The 14,908-nt window shown below is 40.6% G+C and overlaps 1 protein-coding gene across 1 annotated transcript in view; it reads right to left on the minus strand.

Annotated features, from left to right (window-relative positions):
- RASGEF1B (RasGEF domain family member 1B) overlaps positions 1-14,265 on the minus strand; it is a 642,507-nt gene extending 628,242 nt beyond the window's left edge. The window contains exon 1 of the mRNA XM_049630719.1: positions 14,082-14,265. The gene's annotated coding sequence lies outside the window, so the exon portion shown is untranslated. The remainder of the gene's footprint in view (positions 1-14,081) is intronic.
- Between the last annotated feature and the right edge of the window lie 643 nt (positions 14,266-14,908).

Genomic DNA, 14,908 nt, shown 5'->3' on the forward strand with positions numbered 1-14,908 from the left:
TATATATATGTATGTATAATTCTGTCCCTGCCTTGTACAGCAGTTTTGCTTATAGAGTGCTGAGCCTATTAGCTACAGGCACAGAATCTCTTTGACCTGAGGATAGGGTCCCTTTAAGATGAGGGGCCACTGCTCAGTGGTTGACTCCTGGAGATGTCTAGGACTGCCCTTTGAAAAATGTGCACTATACCCCACACTCTGTCAGCACAACCCATCTCTCAAGAGAAATGCTGGCTATTTGCCTCTGACCTTGGCCTAACTCCTGCCCCACCATCTGCTCAGCCTCTACAGCTTTCAACCAAGGCTTTAGGACTACAGGACTGCCTCTTCTTGCTCTGTTGGCCACAGCACCAAATTTCATTCTCTGTTCTCCAAAAGAGAATCCCAACTTCACTCCTGCTCCCTAACTCGGTTTCCCCGTAATGACTCTTCCCTCAGTGAACCAACACTCCTTGGTAGTTGAGCACTGACCAGCCCAACTTCCTTGGCTCTCTAAGTGGACCAGTCAGGCCCATGTCCCCAGAGTGTAGCCGGGCCTAACCCAGACACCCAGCCTGGGACAGGCCACCACTGGGCCTTCTACTGACTTTTAACTCCGTTGCACAGTGCTCAGTATTCAGTGGGTGCTCAATTAATGCTGCTGTCTGCATGAAATTTCAAAAGTTTAGAATGCTGATTCTCAACTAAAATCAGAAATCCGCTCAGGGAAAGCAAGTCAACGCTGTCCTGAAATAGTGATGCTATCAGCAGAAATTTCCACAACATCAATCAAAAGGGTTCGTGGCAAGTAGTCAGTGAACCAAGTAAAGTGACCTTCAGGCCCCCTCCCACTCCTGCCCCACTCCATATTCTTGTTAGCTGCTGTTGATTGATGGCTTCCTAGAAAAGATGATCCATCACTGTTCAGATGAGTGAAACTTCTACCACGACTTGCAGGTTATTCCAGCATTTTGTCAAAATGAGACAAAATGTAAAGTCTAAAAAAATGCCAACTAATGGAAAAAGAGAAAAAGCACAAAGCAGCATGGTATTGCCAAGCATGGATGAAATTAACATGGATAGAAGGTGGATGGATTTCTTTTTTTAGACAGATATGTGATGTAGGAGATACCTATGTTTCAAACACACAGAAGGCCGGTGATATGGTTTTTAATTCCATACTGGAAAATTGTTCACAACCAGGATACTTACTGGGAAAATTAAGTGACTCCACCTAGTATCAGCTACCATGGAAACTGAGCTCTTATTCGTGTCAGGCACTGTGCTAGCTGCTTTACATATGTTATCTCTTTCCATCTTTATTACAGTAAAAGGTAAAAATCTCTAAATTTCCAAGGAGGACTTGCTCACAATTACAGAGCTGATAAATGACAGAACCAAATTCAAACCAAAGGCAGCCTAACTCCAAAGCCCATATTCCTTCTATATGCAATTCATCTCCCTACCTCCCAAGTTTCCAGTAAGGTAGAATCAGGTTTCAATGATCATGACAACAAAAATGAAAAGATGAGTCTCAAAACGTGTGTGCCCTGTGAGTGAAATGGGAGAAGGAGGGCCTTCCTCTTTGAGTTGTATGATGACCAAAATGTTTATAGACTATAAAACACTCCTGCAAGACATAGAAGAGGGCTTGAATAAATGGACAGACATGTCATAATTTTGGATAGAAAAACTCAGCATTATGAAAATGTCAGTTCTCCCTAAGTTGTTTTGTGAATTTAACAACAACAACAACAACAACAAATAGTGGGACAGGAAAGATAGCCCTACCAGGCACATATTATAAAGCCTTTGGTATAGGCACATGCATTGATAGACTAATAGAAAAAGAAATGAAAATCCAAAACTATGTCAAATTGAATATGGAAGTTTAGGATGTTATAAAGGCACAATCTCAAATCAGTATGGAAGAAATTGTCTATCTAATGGGTGGCTGGTTAGCTATATAGAAAAATATAAAATTGAAACTATTCCTCATACCATAAACCAGAATAAATTCCAAATGGATCTAAATGTTAAACCTAGACATATGTAAGTAGTAGGAGAAAACATAGGTCATTCTTTTATAATATGAAAATGGAGAAAACTTTCTTTGACTTAAAATCTAAAGCCAATGTCTCTTAAACATACGAACAAAATTCCAAATATGTAACATGCTCTATGGTGAGGCTATAGGAAAACATGCACTTCCATACCTTGCTGTAGGGAATGAAAAATAGTACAACCCCCAAGGTGGGGAATTCGAGATAGATCACACACACATGTTTACCCATTGACCTAGCAATCCTACTTCTCGGAATCCTATCACAAATACACTAGTGACAACATAAAATGATGTAGGCAAAACACCATTCACTGTAGTACATTTTGTAATAGTGAAACACTGTTAACAACCTAAATGCTCATCTGTAGGTTGTTACTTAATAAACTATGGTACAGTCACAAAATGGAGTATAGTGCTGTCTTAAAAAGGAATGAGAAAGCTCTCAACATTGTTACAAAGCACTGGTTCTCAGCTACGGATGGTTTTGGCTCCCCCCACCCCAACAGATATTTGGCAATGTCTGGAGACATTGCTGATTGTCTAATGGCAGATAGAGGTGCTCCTGGTATTAGGTGGGTGGAAGCCAGGGATGTTACATATCCTTCAATATACAGAACAGTTCCCTACAACAAAGAATCATCTGGTCCATAGTGCTGCTATTGATAAACCCTGCTATAGAGTATTCTTCAAGATATATTGTTAAGTGAAAAAAGCAAATGAAGAACATATATTGCTGAGACCCCCCACCCCTCTCCTCCTTTTGGAACCTGACAAGATTGATGAAAGCCTGCAAACCTGAGTGGTGTCTCCCTGGGAGACATTTTCATACAATATGATGATGGACTGGATAATGATTAAATGGATTCTCGTAATGTGCTAGTATCTTTTGACTTGTACAAGCAGTTTACTGTAAGGCATCTGTGTCCAAAGGCCAGGGGATGGAGCATGATCTTGTAAAATAATGAAATATATAATTGGCTTTTATCCCCAATTCCTGGCACAGAACATACATCTAAAACCCTTACAATTTTGTCAGTGATAAAGAGTGGAAAGAGCATCTTTTGTTATTCATGATAAACCCCTTTTAACCACACCTGATTTTATGCTAACAGTGACTCTTGGAGGGCGGGGGCTGGTTGGCTGATGAACCAACCATGTGATTAGAGGACTGGAATTTTCAGCCCAACCAACAACCTCCAAGGGGAGAGGGACTAGGGGTTGAGCTCAATCACGAATACCCAATGATTTAATTGATACAATGGAACTTCCATAAAAACCCTGAACAACAGGGTTCAGAGAGCTCCCAGATAGGTGAACACATCTTGGGACAGTGGCATGCCCAGAGAGTATGGAAGCTCTGTGCCTCTTCCCAATACCTTGCCCTATGTGTCTCTTCCATTTGGCTATTCCTGAGTGTACCCTTTATAATAAACTGGTGATCTAGTAAGTAAAGTGTTTCCCTGAGTTCTGTGCACTTCTCTAGCAAGTTACTGAACCCAAGGAGGGGGTCATAAGACCCCCCGATTTATAGCTGATTGGTCCAAAGTATAGGTAACAATCTGGGACTTGCAACTGGCATCAGAAGTAGGGGGCAATCTTGTGAGACTGAACCCTTAACCTGCAGGTAGAAAATTACTTGGTGAAAAATCCACATAGTTAGTGTCAGAAATGTTGTGAGTAGAGGAATAGTGTTTCTTCATTTACAGTGTAATCAAATCATTGATAAGGAAACATTTTTCTTTATACTAGAATCCCAGCTGATAAATGTAGAAAGAATGATAAAACTGTAAAATCCCCATTTTGCAATCCCTAATAAAACAATCATCAATGGCTATTAAAATTCTTGGGTGAAAAACAAATGAGAAACTTTAGCATGGATAAATCAGGTAGACAACACATGAAATCATTAATCAAAAAGAGATAAACAATTATTTTATGCTTTGTGATATGATGCAACAACAAATATACAATACCAACTGTGAACTATTTTCGCCAGAAATTTAAACATGAATGCTAGATCAGTGGCTCTCAACTAAGGCAATTTTACTCCTACAGGACATTGGGCAATATTTAGAGACATTTCTGGTTGACGCATTGAGGGCCGGTGCTATTGGCATTTGGAAGCCAGAGGTGAAGGATGCTACTAAGTATCCTGTAATGCATGGGACTGTCCCCTATTGCAAATAACTATCCAGTCCAGTGTCAATAGCGTTGACATTTGGAAACTCTGTTCGGGACCCAAGGTGCATATCAATCAAATGTAATCTCTGGGCCTTGTTTGAATCCAGAATCAAACAAGCCAATTATAGACATTTATGATTCAGAGAAATTTGAACACTAAATATCGAGGAACTGTTCATTTTTTAGATGAATTAATAGTATTATGCTTATGTTAATAAGAATTCTTATCTGTTTTTAGAAAAATACACTGAAGTATTTACAGATGACATGACATGATACCTGGGACTTACTTTAAAATCAGGCAGCTGGGTGGAAAGCAGGGAGAATAAAGAAGAGATTAAACAGTTTGGTCATATATTGATAGTCATGGAAGCTAGGTGATGGGTACAGCTTCTACATTTGTATATGTTTAAAATAGTTAATAATAATAAGTAAAATACTTTCATAAAATTTTCACATATCATGGAATTTTCATATGTGCACAAAACTCAGTTTTAGAAACAGTTACCGGAGCACCTGAGTGGCTCAGTTGGTTAAGCATCTGCCTTCAGCTCAGGTCATGATCTCACAGTTTGTGGGTTCGAGCCCCACGTCAGGCTATGTGCTGACAGCTCAGAGCCTGGAGCCTGCTTCAGATTCTGTGTCTCCCTCTCTCTGTGCCCCTCCCCCAATCTCTCTCTCTCTCTCTCTCTCTCTCTCTCTCTCTCTCTCAAAAATAAGTAAACATTTAAAAAAAAATGTTTTTAGAAACAAGTTACCTGAGAACTAGGATGTTGCTGTTTCCAAAAGCAATGAATCCACAAAGCATAATCCTCAAGGTCCCAATTTCCTATACGCTGCTGAAGGCTTCTCAATTTTTTCCACCAAAGCAAGCACCCTTTAAGGTACACGCTACAGTACCTAGTCTTTAATATTCCCTAGTATAGATAGTGTGTGTCAGTTACAATTACACTGTTGGGATAAGATGTTGCCCTGGTCAGAAATCCACAGTCTGGAGATGATTAGCTAAATTTTATTAGAAAAGTCATACACTAGAGGTAATGACTAAAAAGCCTTCAGACATTGTTTTCTCCCTCCACTACCAGAGCTTTCCTAGTCAGAATAATGTTAGAAGTGGATTTTCATTGGTGGAATTAGCGGCTTGTTAATTGATACAAATGAGGCTTTCATTTGGGAAGTCAGTGGCAGTGGAGAAATACAAATTGGCTACAATATTTTATAGACACTATCTATGACTGAAAAAAAAAAAAAAAAAAAAAGGAAAGGAAGGTAAGACTCTTGGGAGCCCTGGAATCTTTGTCCTTAGGAATGGAGCCCTGGGTGAGATCCCTAAATAATTTAGGATTATTTTGTGCCTGCCTATAGAAATGTCTATGTGAATGGCAGAATTTGATCTGAGACTTGCTTTCCCTCATAACCTGATACAAAGTTATAAAAGAGCAGTTGACCCTCTTTACCTCTTACCATTAATATCTCTGAGGATATACCAAAAAGAACCTAATAGATGGGCATGCCAAACTGGCCTGGGTCAGTTCTCAGCAACAGAGAAGAGTAAATGCATTATCCAGAGTACATGAGTCTTGGCCCACCATAAAGACAATCTTGAAATCTTGAAATTACCTGTTTCATTGCTAAAATTCAGGTAATTCCTCCATGTGGTAGGCAATCCCCAATGAATCATGCTTTTAGACTTCAATCCCTCTCCACACTGATTCTAGGCTGGGTCACGTGACTTACTTTGGTCAATGGGACATTAGCAACTATGATGCAAGCAGAAACTTGATAAGTGATTTCACAGTTTGGCCTTGGGTCACCATATAAAAGGTCTCACTCCCCGAATGGAGAGACCATGTGGAAAGAGGGAGAGCTGCCTGGCTGGCTAACCCCACTTCTTACAGCCCTCACACCTGAGGCACCAAACATGTGAGTAAAGAAGCCACCTTAAATATTCTAGTTCAAGCAGTCACATGCAGAGCATCAGAATCACCCCGGTGAGCCCAACCTAAATTGTAGAGCTTTAAGAAAAAATACTTTGACCTTTGGGGAACTGTACCACATTTATTTTGTGGTTTTTATATATCCCTTGGAACAATGTTAAACGTTTTCCCCATACTGCTGCACCAACCACCTACAGCATCATAGATCCATTACTCTGATACTGTGGAGAACTTCAGGAGCTGAGGAAAAGTTATGAAAAAAAGAGACAGTGAATGCAAGGTGCAAACTCTCTCCCCAGTCAGGCTTCTCATTGTCTAGGAGCCATAAGAGTTATAAGGAAAACTGCCAGAATCCAGAGTGAGTGGACAGGAGTTAGGCTACACCAGAAAAATTTCCCCAGATGCTCTAGAGATGTTCTTTACTACTTTCTAGACAATTGGATTTCTTCTATCTTATTTTTATGTCCCAGCAACTTAAGTGTCTTGAACGTAGGGCTGGAAGGCCAAGGGAGAACATTCAGAAAAGTGGTCAAGAAGAGGACAATTCAATATGGTAGTATTAGGATGAGTCATCATGCAAAAGAAATAATCATCTTGATAAGGCATCATATGTATATTGAAGCATGAATATGCCCAAAGTACCTCTGCCTGACAACCCTAGCATTATTCCAAGCACCCTGGATACAGAACATAGCACTGCACCAGTAATTCTATGCCCACCAATTCATGAGGCCAAGTCTACCATAATAAAGCCCACCGTGTTCAAGATCAATCAAGGATTGTCTTAGGAATTAGAGAGACCAAACCTATATGTTGTAAGTGCTAAAATACAAATACTGACATGGTCTGAAAAAGAGAAAGCATCAACTATTCCACAGCCTACCCACTAGCAGATCTCTCTGGAGGAAAAAAAAGACTGCAGTAAGAGATTTTCATACTTAACAAAAACCCACTTAAAGACAAATATTCTGTAATTCCCTAGAGAATGTATGAATGGTTCATTGACATTTCCATCTGCCACAAGAAAAATCAGCCAAAATTCATATATTAAGTTACTTATTTCTCCTTTGGATTTTTGAAAGTAGATTTTACATGGTATGATCCAAATCAGTAGCTTTCTAGATAAACAGGCTGTCTGGACCAGGTTCTCTTACCTTTTTGTATGTTAATAAATCTTTTACTAACCTGAGGGACAATAGGATGAGACAAGTATATTTGGCTTTAAAGTTCAGGAAGGCAGGACTTAGAAATATAGATGGAATCTGACCCATGAAACGACACACCCCTCTAGGGGTGATTGCCAATGTTCTCAGAAGTACTGTTTATGTAATATGTCATATAGCAGACTGTGACCTCCCTGACCTCCACAGATGGTGATTTGGGCAAACACTCCTATATAGGTGTGCATATGCACGTAGCAAAGTCAACAAACAAACCTTGCATTTATTTCAATTGTATCTCTCCAGACTACTCTGTTCTAACTAGGAAAACTGAGGCAACTGAACAGACTTCTACCATTATTTCAGTACTCTGATTTTCTTTTAGGAAATCCTTGTTTCCACTTATTTTCAAAGTGTTATATTATCTATTCAAGGATAGATTTCTTTTTTTTAATTGTTTAATCTTTATTTATTTTTGAGAGACAGAGAGCATAAATGAGAGATGGGCAGAAAGAGAGGGAGACACAGAACCCAAAGTAGGCTCCAGGCTCTGAACTGTCAGCACAGAGCCTGATGCGGGGCTCAAACTCACAAGTAGTGAGATCATGACCTGAGCCGAAGTTGGATGCTTAACCGACTGAGCCACCCAGGCACCCCAAGATTAGATTTCTTAATAGCAGCAGACAACAAATGGTGTTTAAAACCATTAAAATGTAATAAAACAAAGGAATAATACCAAGTCTTCATCTTGCTAAAATTGTACACCAATAAAAATACATCACACTAAAAGCATATGTACCAGAAAACAGGAATAGAAACATAGGTATAGGCTAATATTTTATTAGCAAACTACATATTTGCTGTTGGTAAATTATGATCCTGACAGGAAAAATCACGCAATGAACATAATCTAATAACTATGTATATCTAGAAAAGGAATGTGAACAACTATGGAACTCAAGAAGTAACGTATTCTCCTACCCTGAGATATTGAAGGTTGTGTACATTCTAATTAGTGATAGATGGTAATGCTAATACACAAGAATTAGATCATACAAAAATACAGTAGTATCCTGTTCTCTTCCAGTATTAGGCTTCTAGAAGATGAATTATTGTAACCATATTAAAAAAAAAAAAGATAGTGACCTATTTGAGACCACACATCAAGTTCTTGTGTATTCCCAGAGGGTTTACCCTGACAGGAAAATAGCATGACTTTCACACGATGAAGGTGTCACATGAATAGAGATTTACACATAAGTAAACAAAAGGAATTAAAAGACAAATAGGACAGAGTTACAATCTACTCTAAGATTGGCTTTCGTCAATTTTCTGTTTATCTTAGAAACTCCTCCTGCTCTCTAATTATATGCCTGAAGAGAATCGTCAGGTATAGTTATTTTCAGCTACACTCTAAAACAAAAAAGAAAGCCATTATGTGCATTTTTCTGTGAAGAAGGGTCATAATGGGTTTAAATGTTCAACTGAGTTAGTTTTGATCTTCCTCCAATGAGCTTAGAAACCAAATGAATAAGTAAACAAGCTGTAAACATATGCAAGATGCGAGAAATACACAGAGAAGCAAGGATATGTGAAGATAAAGATATAAACTGAGTTGGGTTGATACACTGTTTAAAAAAAAAATAGCCACAAAAGTCCATGAATCACATTCACTTTAACAGACATGACAGGAAAGTAGGAATATGAGCAAGTGGCCCGTTCTCAAATACGTACTATTATTTTCCAGAATCATTAAAATTAGATTGAATTGTTATGGATTTTTCATGAGGCAGCATTAGACTGCTGCTAGAGGTGCCATCTAATAAAATCAGTGATTTGCAACACAGGAATACTTCACGCCAAAGGAGGCGTCTGTGAATTCATCACACCAACAAGCTCATTGTTTTACTTGGGAGAAAACCTTTATGAAACACCAAGGGAGCTCAGAGATAAAAATGTACATTTTGTTGGCCCTAATTTTTTTAACATAATGTAAAGGTTTTTTCTCTGTCTACTTTTGTAGTGTTTGCACAACCACGTGGTTTGTTCATTTGCTTGTTTGTGCCCCTGTTGTTACTTCTGGAGATGGAAAACCAAGGTCTTAGGCAACACCCATGTGGCTCTGGTAGATGTGACCTTATAATGCGGTGGATTTGCTCTGTCCACATAGCATCTTTGGGACAGAAGGGTCCCACTAGTACTCATTCCTCTACTCACTGGCCCCCTTTGTAAACCTTGATGAGTTGGGGTACAGGACCTCCCAACCACATTTTAATTCTCCCGGGCGCTTGGATATGACCACTTTGCTCTGTGCAGTGCCCAGCATAATAACACAGGATAAATAATATTCAGAAATGTTATTTTGATGATGACCTTATTTAGCAAAAGCTACCTCTTCTTGAGGTTTTTACTTCCAAGCCAGATGGGCCTGCATAAACACACGTCCCTGAATTTTCCTCTCTATAGTTACACTTAAAAACTATTTGGATTTGCATTTAGAAATAAATTTCCTCTCCAACATTGGGGATATACTCTAGAGGTTCCCACGAATTATTTGAAAACAGTGTGTACTCCTCTGTTGGGTAGAGAAAAGTCTCCAACCAGAAACCACACTACAAAATGTTAACAAGAACAATTGATACTTTGCACTGGGTATCCAGACGTTTGGCTGCCTGCAGTTTCGACTGCAGAGGAACACTTCAAAGTTAGAAACTGTGTAAATGCAACTTGAAAGGGGTTTCAACCTTCAATCCTTGAGGAATACCACTAATATAAGGGAAAGAGGTGTGGCTATATACAAAAAATTCACTTATATTTCCTATTGACTGAAGTTCTAAGATGCCCTACGACTCAGTTTTCAAGAATAGTAATCACATCTATCGTGTGTTGGAAAGGGCAGGGGTGGGTGGGAGTGAGCATTCGATGGAGGAGAGTGAAAGGACAGGGCAGGTAAGTGAGAGCTAGACATTGGCTTGTAAATGGGGCACCTGGGTGGCTCAGTCAGTTAAGCAACCCACTCTTGACTTCGGCTCAGGCCATGATCTCACGGTTCATGAGATCCAGCCCCACATCAAGCTCTGCACTGACAGTGTGAAGCCTGTTTGGTATTCTCTGTCTCCCTCTCTCTGCCCCTCCCTGACTTGCTATCTCTCTCTCAAAATAAATAAAAATAAACAGAAAAAACATTGACTTGTAAAATTGAAAAATACCAGGAAGGTACCAGGGATAAAACTGGGATTCAGAGAGAGCCCAGTGATGGGCTGCAAAGATAAGCCAAATATTTTGAGATAAATATTCTAAACTTGGACTTAGTGTGACAGGAAAAAATCCAGGGCAGGTGTGATGTAATTTAACAGTCGTACATGTTTTTAAAATGCTCTGGAATAGCTGCTAATTACACACCCAATGAGTCATCTGTGCCATTTGGCAGATCTAAGTCTGCATTGACTGAAGCATGGAGTCCAAAGCAAAAGCATCTTTCTTGGTTATGAGACCTGAACCCTGCCGTCAGCCAGAGACACGCTTTGGATTTGGGGTTCCACATGTCCAGACTGAGTTAGCAAGGAGGCTGTCTGTGGAAGCTGGGGTTGGAGTAAGCACTGTAATCTGCTGCTTTCATTTTCTCTTCCACTCCCAAGTGATCTTTCTCTGACCTAGCAGTTCATGCCATCATAGTTATTCATTTAGTTACAATAATATGCATTACAACAACAGTGTTTGTCTAATTATCATCTTCCCCCTTGTAATTCTTCATCTTGACTAGGTACAGGCTAAGGATTAGGTATAAAGACCATGGGAATCGACACAGCCGCTTGGAGACCATAGTGTCAGAGAGTGTGAGAGCGGTACAGGGTTCAGGTAGGCACTAAATGGTGTTGTTAAACGTTGAGTGAATAATTCAGAGACCATGCTTCCAGTGCCATTCAGTGAACAAAACAGAAAAATCCCCGTCTTCATGAAGTTTACATTATAGTAGGAAATAGACAATAAAAATAAACAAATATACAGTCCACTAGAGAGTAACAAATCCTCTAGCAGATACGATCAGTGCCCTCTCAGATTCCCTTGGACTCTGTTCCCACCTCCTATTGGGAGCCTCTGCAAAGCAGAGGGCTTTCTCTGGCAGCTGGAGGACACCTGTCCAAGCTCAGAGACAGGAACCACTGGGAAGTTAAAGTCGCAACCACCACCAGCAACCCCAGCCCCCACAGCAGCTCTCAACACCCACTGATGAGAACTGATGGATAAACACGCCAACTTCCTGAAGCTTCAGACATCCTCCAAGGCATGTCCGTGCAGTTTCCCAGAGGCCCTGGCAGAACTGAGTCCCAGCTGCCCACAGCAGTAAACTGCTGACTGCCGCACCCTGAACTGGCTTCCTACCCACTCCTGTTTCAGTCTCCCACACGCCACTGGCCTTCTGGGGATCACCCCCATGCCAACTACTTGCACTCGAATCCTTCTCTAAGATGCTACTTCTGGGCAAGACGAGTGTTACAGAAACATGATGCAGAGAAAGAGGATGCGAAATATTAGATGGAGTGATCAGGAAAGGCTTCCCTGAGGTCATTTTAAAAAAAAGACTAGGGGGGCGCCTGGGTGGCTCAGTCGGTTGGGTGTCCGATTCGGCTCAGGTCACGATCTCGTGGTATGTGGGTTCGTGCCCCGCGTCGGGCTCTGTGCTGACAGCTCAGAGCCTGGAGCCCGATTCGGATTCTGTGTCTCCCTCTCTCTCTGACCATCCCCCATTCATGCTCTGTCTCTCTCTGTCTCAAAAGTAAATAATAAAACGTTAAAAAAAAAAAATTAAAAAAAAAAAAAAAAGACTAGGATGGGGAGCCTGGGTGATTCAGTTCAGCTTCTGACTCTTGATTTTGGCTCAGGTCATGATCTCACGGTTTGTGAGTTCAAGCTCCACATTGGGATTTTCTCTTTCTCTTTCTCTCTGCCCCTGCCCTGCTTTCTCTCTCTCTCTCTCTCTCTCTCTCTCTCTCTCTCTCTCTCAAAATAAATAAATAAACTTAACAGAAAAAAGGCTTGGATGGAAGGAGGAATGAGGTCATTGTGGTTCCAAACTAAGGTCACTGCCAAGCCTACCACACTGTTATACCCAGAGTCATGGTAAAGGATTTGTTCAGCTTGGTGGGGGAGGTTATCCCCCTCTCTGGTGTTTGAAAATAAAGTGTTCATCCCTAGTAATTTGGTGAGGTTTGGATTTTCACTGCTAGAAGCAAAACATTGATTTTCCTTCACAGCATTTTGATATAAATGTATGTGAAGCCCTTAGGGCATCTTGCCCTCTTATTCTTATTATAAGATGTCTTGTCAACTGTCTTAGCTCAAGGCCACAAAACTGACTCAATACTGAGACATTCTCTCTCACAGGAATTCTCAACAAAATTTCATGAGTACAGATATGAACGTGGTGGGGATTTATGTCACTTTCACTTAGACCCTCCAAAGAATAAAATGCCATTCTTTGTAGTCACCCTAAGCTTACTATATGACACAGTGGCCCTTTATGTGTAGTGACCTGCAATACATGTATTAAATATGTATATACAGAGAGAAAGACAATTTCACAGAACCACTGGCTTCTAAATTAGAAGCTGGAGTGCCTGGGTGGCTCAGTCGAGTGTCTAAATCTTGATTTTGGCTCAGGTCACGATCCCAGGGTCATGGGATCAAGCCCAGAGTCAGCGAGAAGCCTGCATTGGATTCTCTCTCTCCCTCTCCCCCCACCCCACCCTCCACCGCCAACTCTGACCCTCTCCCCTGCTCTCTCTCTCACTCTCTAAAAAAAAAATAAAAGTAAATAAATAAAACCAGAAGCTACCTCAATAGGTAAATCTCTTACTCAGGACAGTGATCCCTACCCCATCATTCCTGATTGGGGGGGGTCACCAGCTCCTGCCCACTTTCTCCTGGTCTTGATTTGACAGTTCTATTTAAACAAAAGTACAAAACTTATCTGATTGCAGGCTCACAATATTCTACACCATGCACATCAAAGATGCTTCACTGTAAGTTTGTATTATAGAGTAGCCCCCACAATAGATATTTTACCCCAGGAATGCAAGCCAGCTATTCTTACTGGGCTTAGAGATCATCTAGGATTCCAGTTTTATTTTCACACCTGACAAAGCCTTTCTATTGTCAAATTACCTCTATCACAGTAGCTTCTACTTTTAGTTGACAAGCATTCAATAGGTCTTCCCAAAACTGATTGTGTGCCTGGACCAAAATTAGTTTAAAAACTAAATTTGCATTGGTAAATTAGAGAAGCCAGGCATGAGAATGAATTTCCCACAGACAAATATTTTCATTAGACATTTTTGTTGGAGCTGGTGGACTGCCAGAAAGAAGAATCTTTTGAAATTTCTCCACAGCCTGGAGAGACCGTGGCAGGCACTTGTGCACCAAAGATGAGGGATCTGGATCAGACTGCATCCAGAAGATCTACCCCAGCAAAGGTGGCCTTTGTAGGAGGGCTCTAGGCTTACAAACCAGAGAAGTTTGGAGAGCATGACCACGACATGAAAAATTTGAAAATAGGTCTGGAGCAGAGGAGAGCATCTCTGTGACCCTCCTTGTTAGATCAAATTGGCCAAGGGATACCTGAAGCAGACCCTGTGAGTGGTCCTCTGGATTAGGAACCACTGGGGCTGGAAGTAGACCTCATTTCTCTATCAGTAGGAATAATCTTGGCTGCAAGAAATGGCTCACTTAAATTTCATGAACAATTAAGGAAATTTTTACTTCACAGCTCTCCAAGCAGTGATCAGAGATGACTGGGTCAGGGTCCTGGTTCATTTCTCTTTGATTCTCTCTATTCTCTTTCCATGTCTCTGCTTCAAGTTGGCTGTAGTAGTTCCAGGACTAACATCGTAAATGTGCCCAGAGGAAGAGATGTCTGGTGCCCACTCTTAAAGCTAAAGAAAATACCCAAGGTGCCCAGCAAGCATCTGTTATTATGACACATGTCTATTCCAGAACCAATCGCTATGACAGTAGGGACAGAATTACCCTTACACCAATCAGAACCCCCTGGAACTGAACATGGGCCCATCTGCCACCAGAGTCCATGAGCCATGTTGGCAAAGGTAGATTCCTAGATTATAAGGAAGTTACTTTGGGGAAAGGGAAGAAAAATAGATTTTTTTTTTTTTTTCTGAGAGGAAAACTGACAATATCCTCTGTATTCATGTAGCAGCTTAGTGCTCTCTGGTCTTTCCTTTTTCTTGATCAAAATTCCTGGGTCCAAGAAGCATAACAATAACCACAGCAAGAGTCCAGAGAAGTCTTGGATTCTGGTGTTGTAGCCGAGGCTGTGGGCTTGCAGTTTACATAGAATTGAAAATCACTGACCCATTCCATTTCCTCCAGTAATGTGCCAAACTGTCAGTTCTGTATGCTGACAGAGGCTTTTAAAAGCTCTATACTCAATTTTTGCAATTGAGAATACTGAGTGATACCAATAATGAAGTCATATCTTTACAACACCTATCTTCATTCTTCATTGTCATTAAGCTGGAAAATTCAACTATTCAGTATGATGATCATTTCTAGCCTTTGATAAGATTTTT

The sequence above is a fragment of the Panthera uncia genome, chromosome B1 (assembly GCF_023721935.1).
Source record: "Panthera uncia isolate 11264 chromosome B1, Puncia_PCG_1.0, whole genome shotgun sequence".
NCBI classification, from domain to species: domain Eukaryota; kingdom Metazoa; phylum Chordata; class Mammalia; order Carnivora; family Felidae; genus Panthera; species Panthera uncia.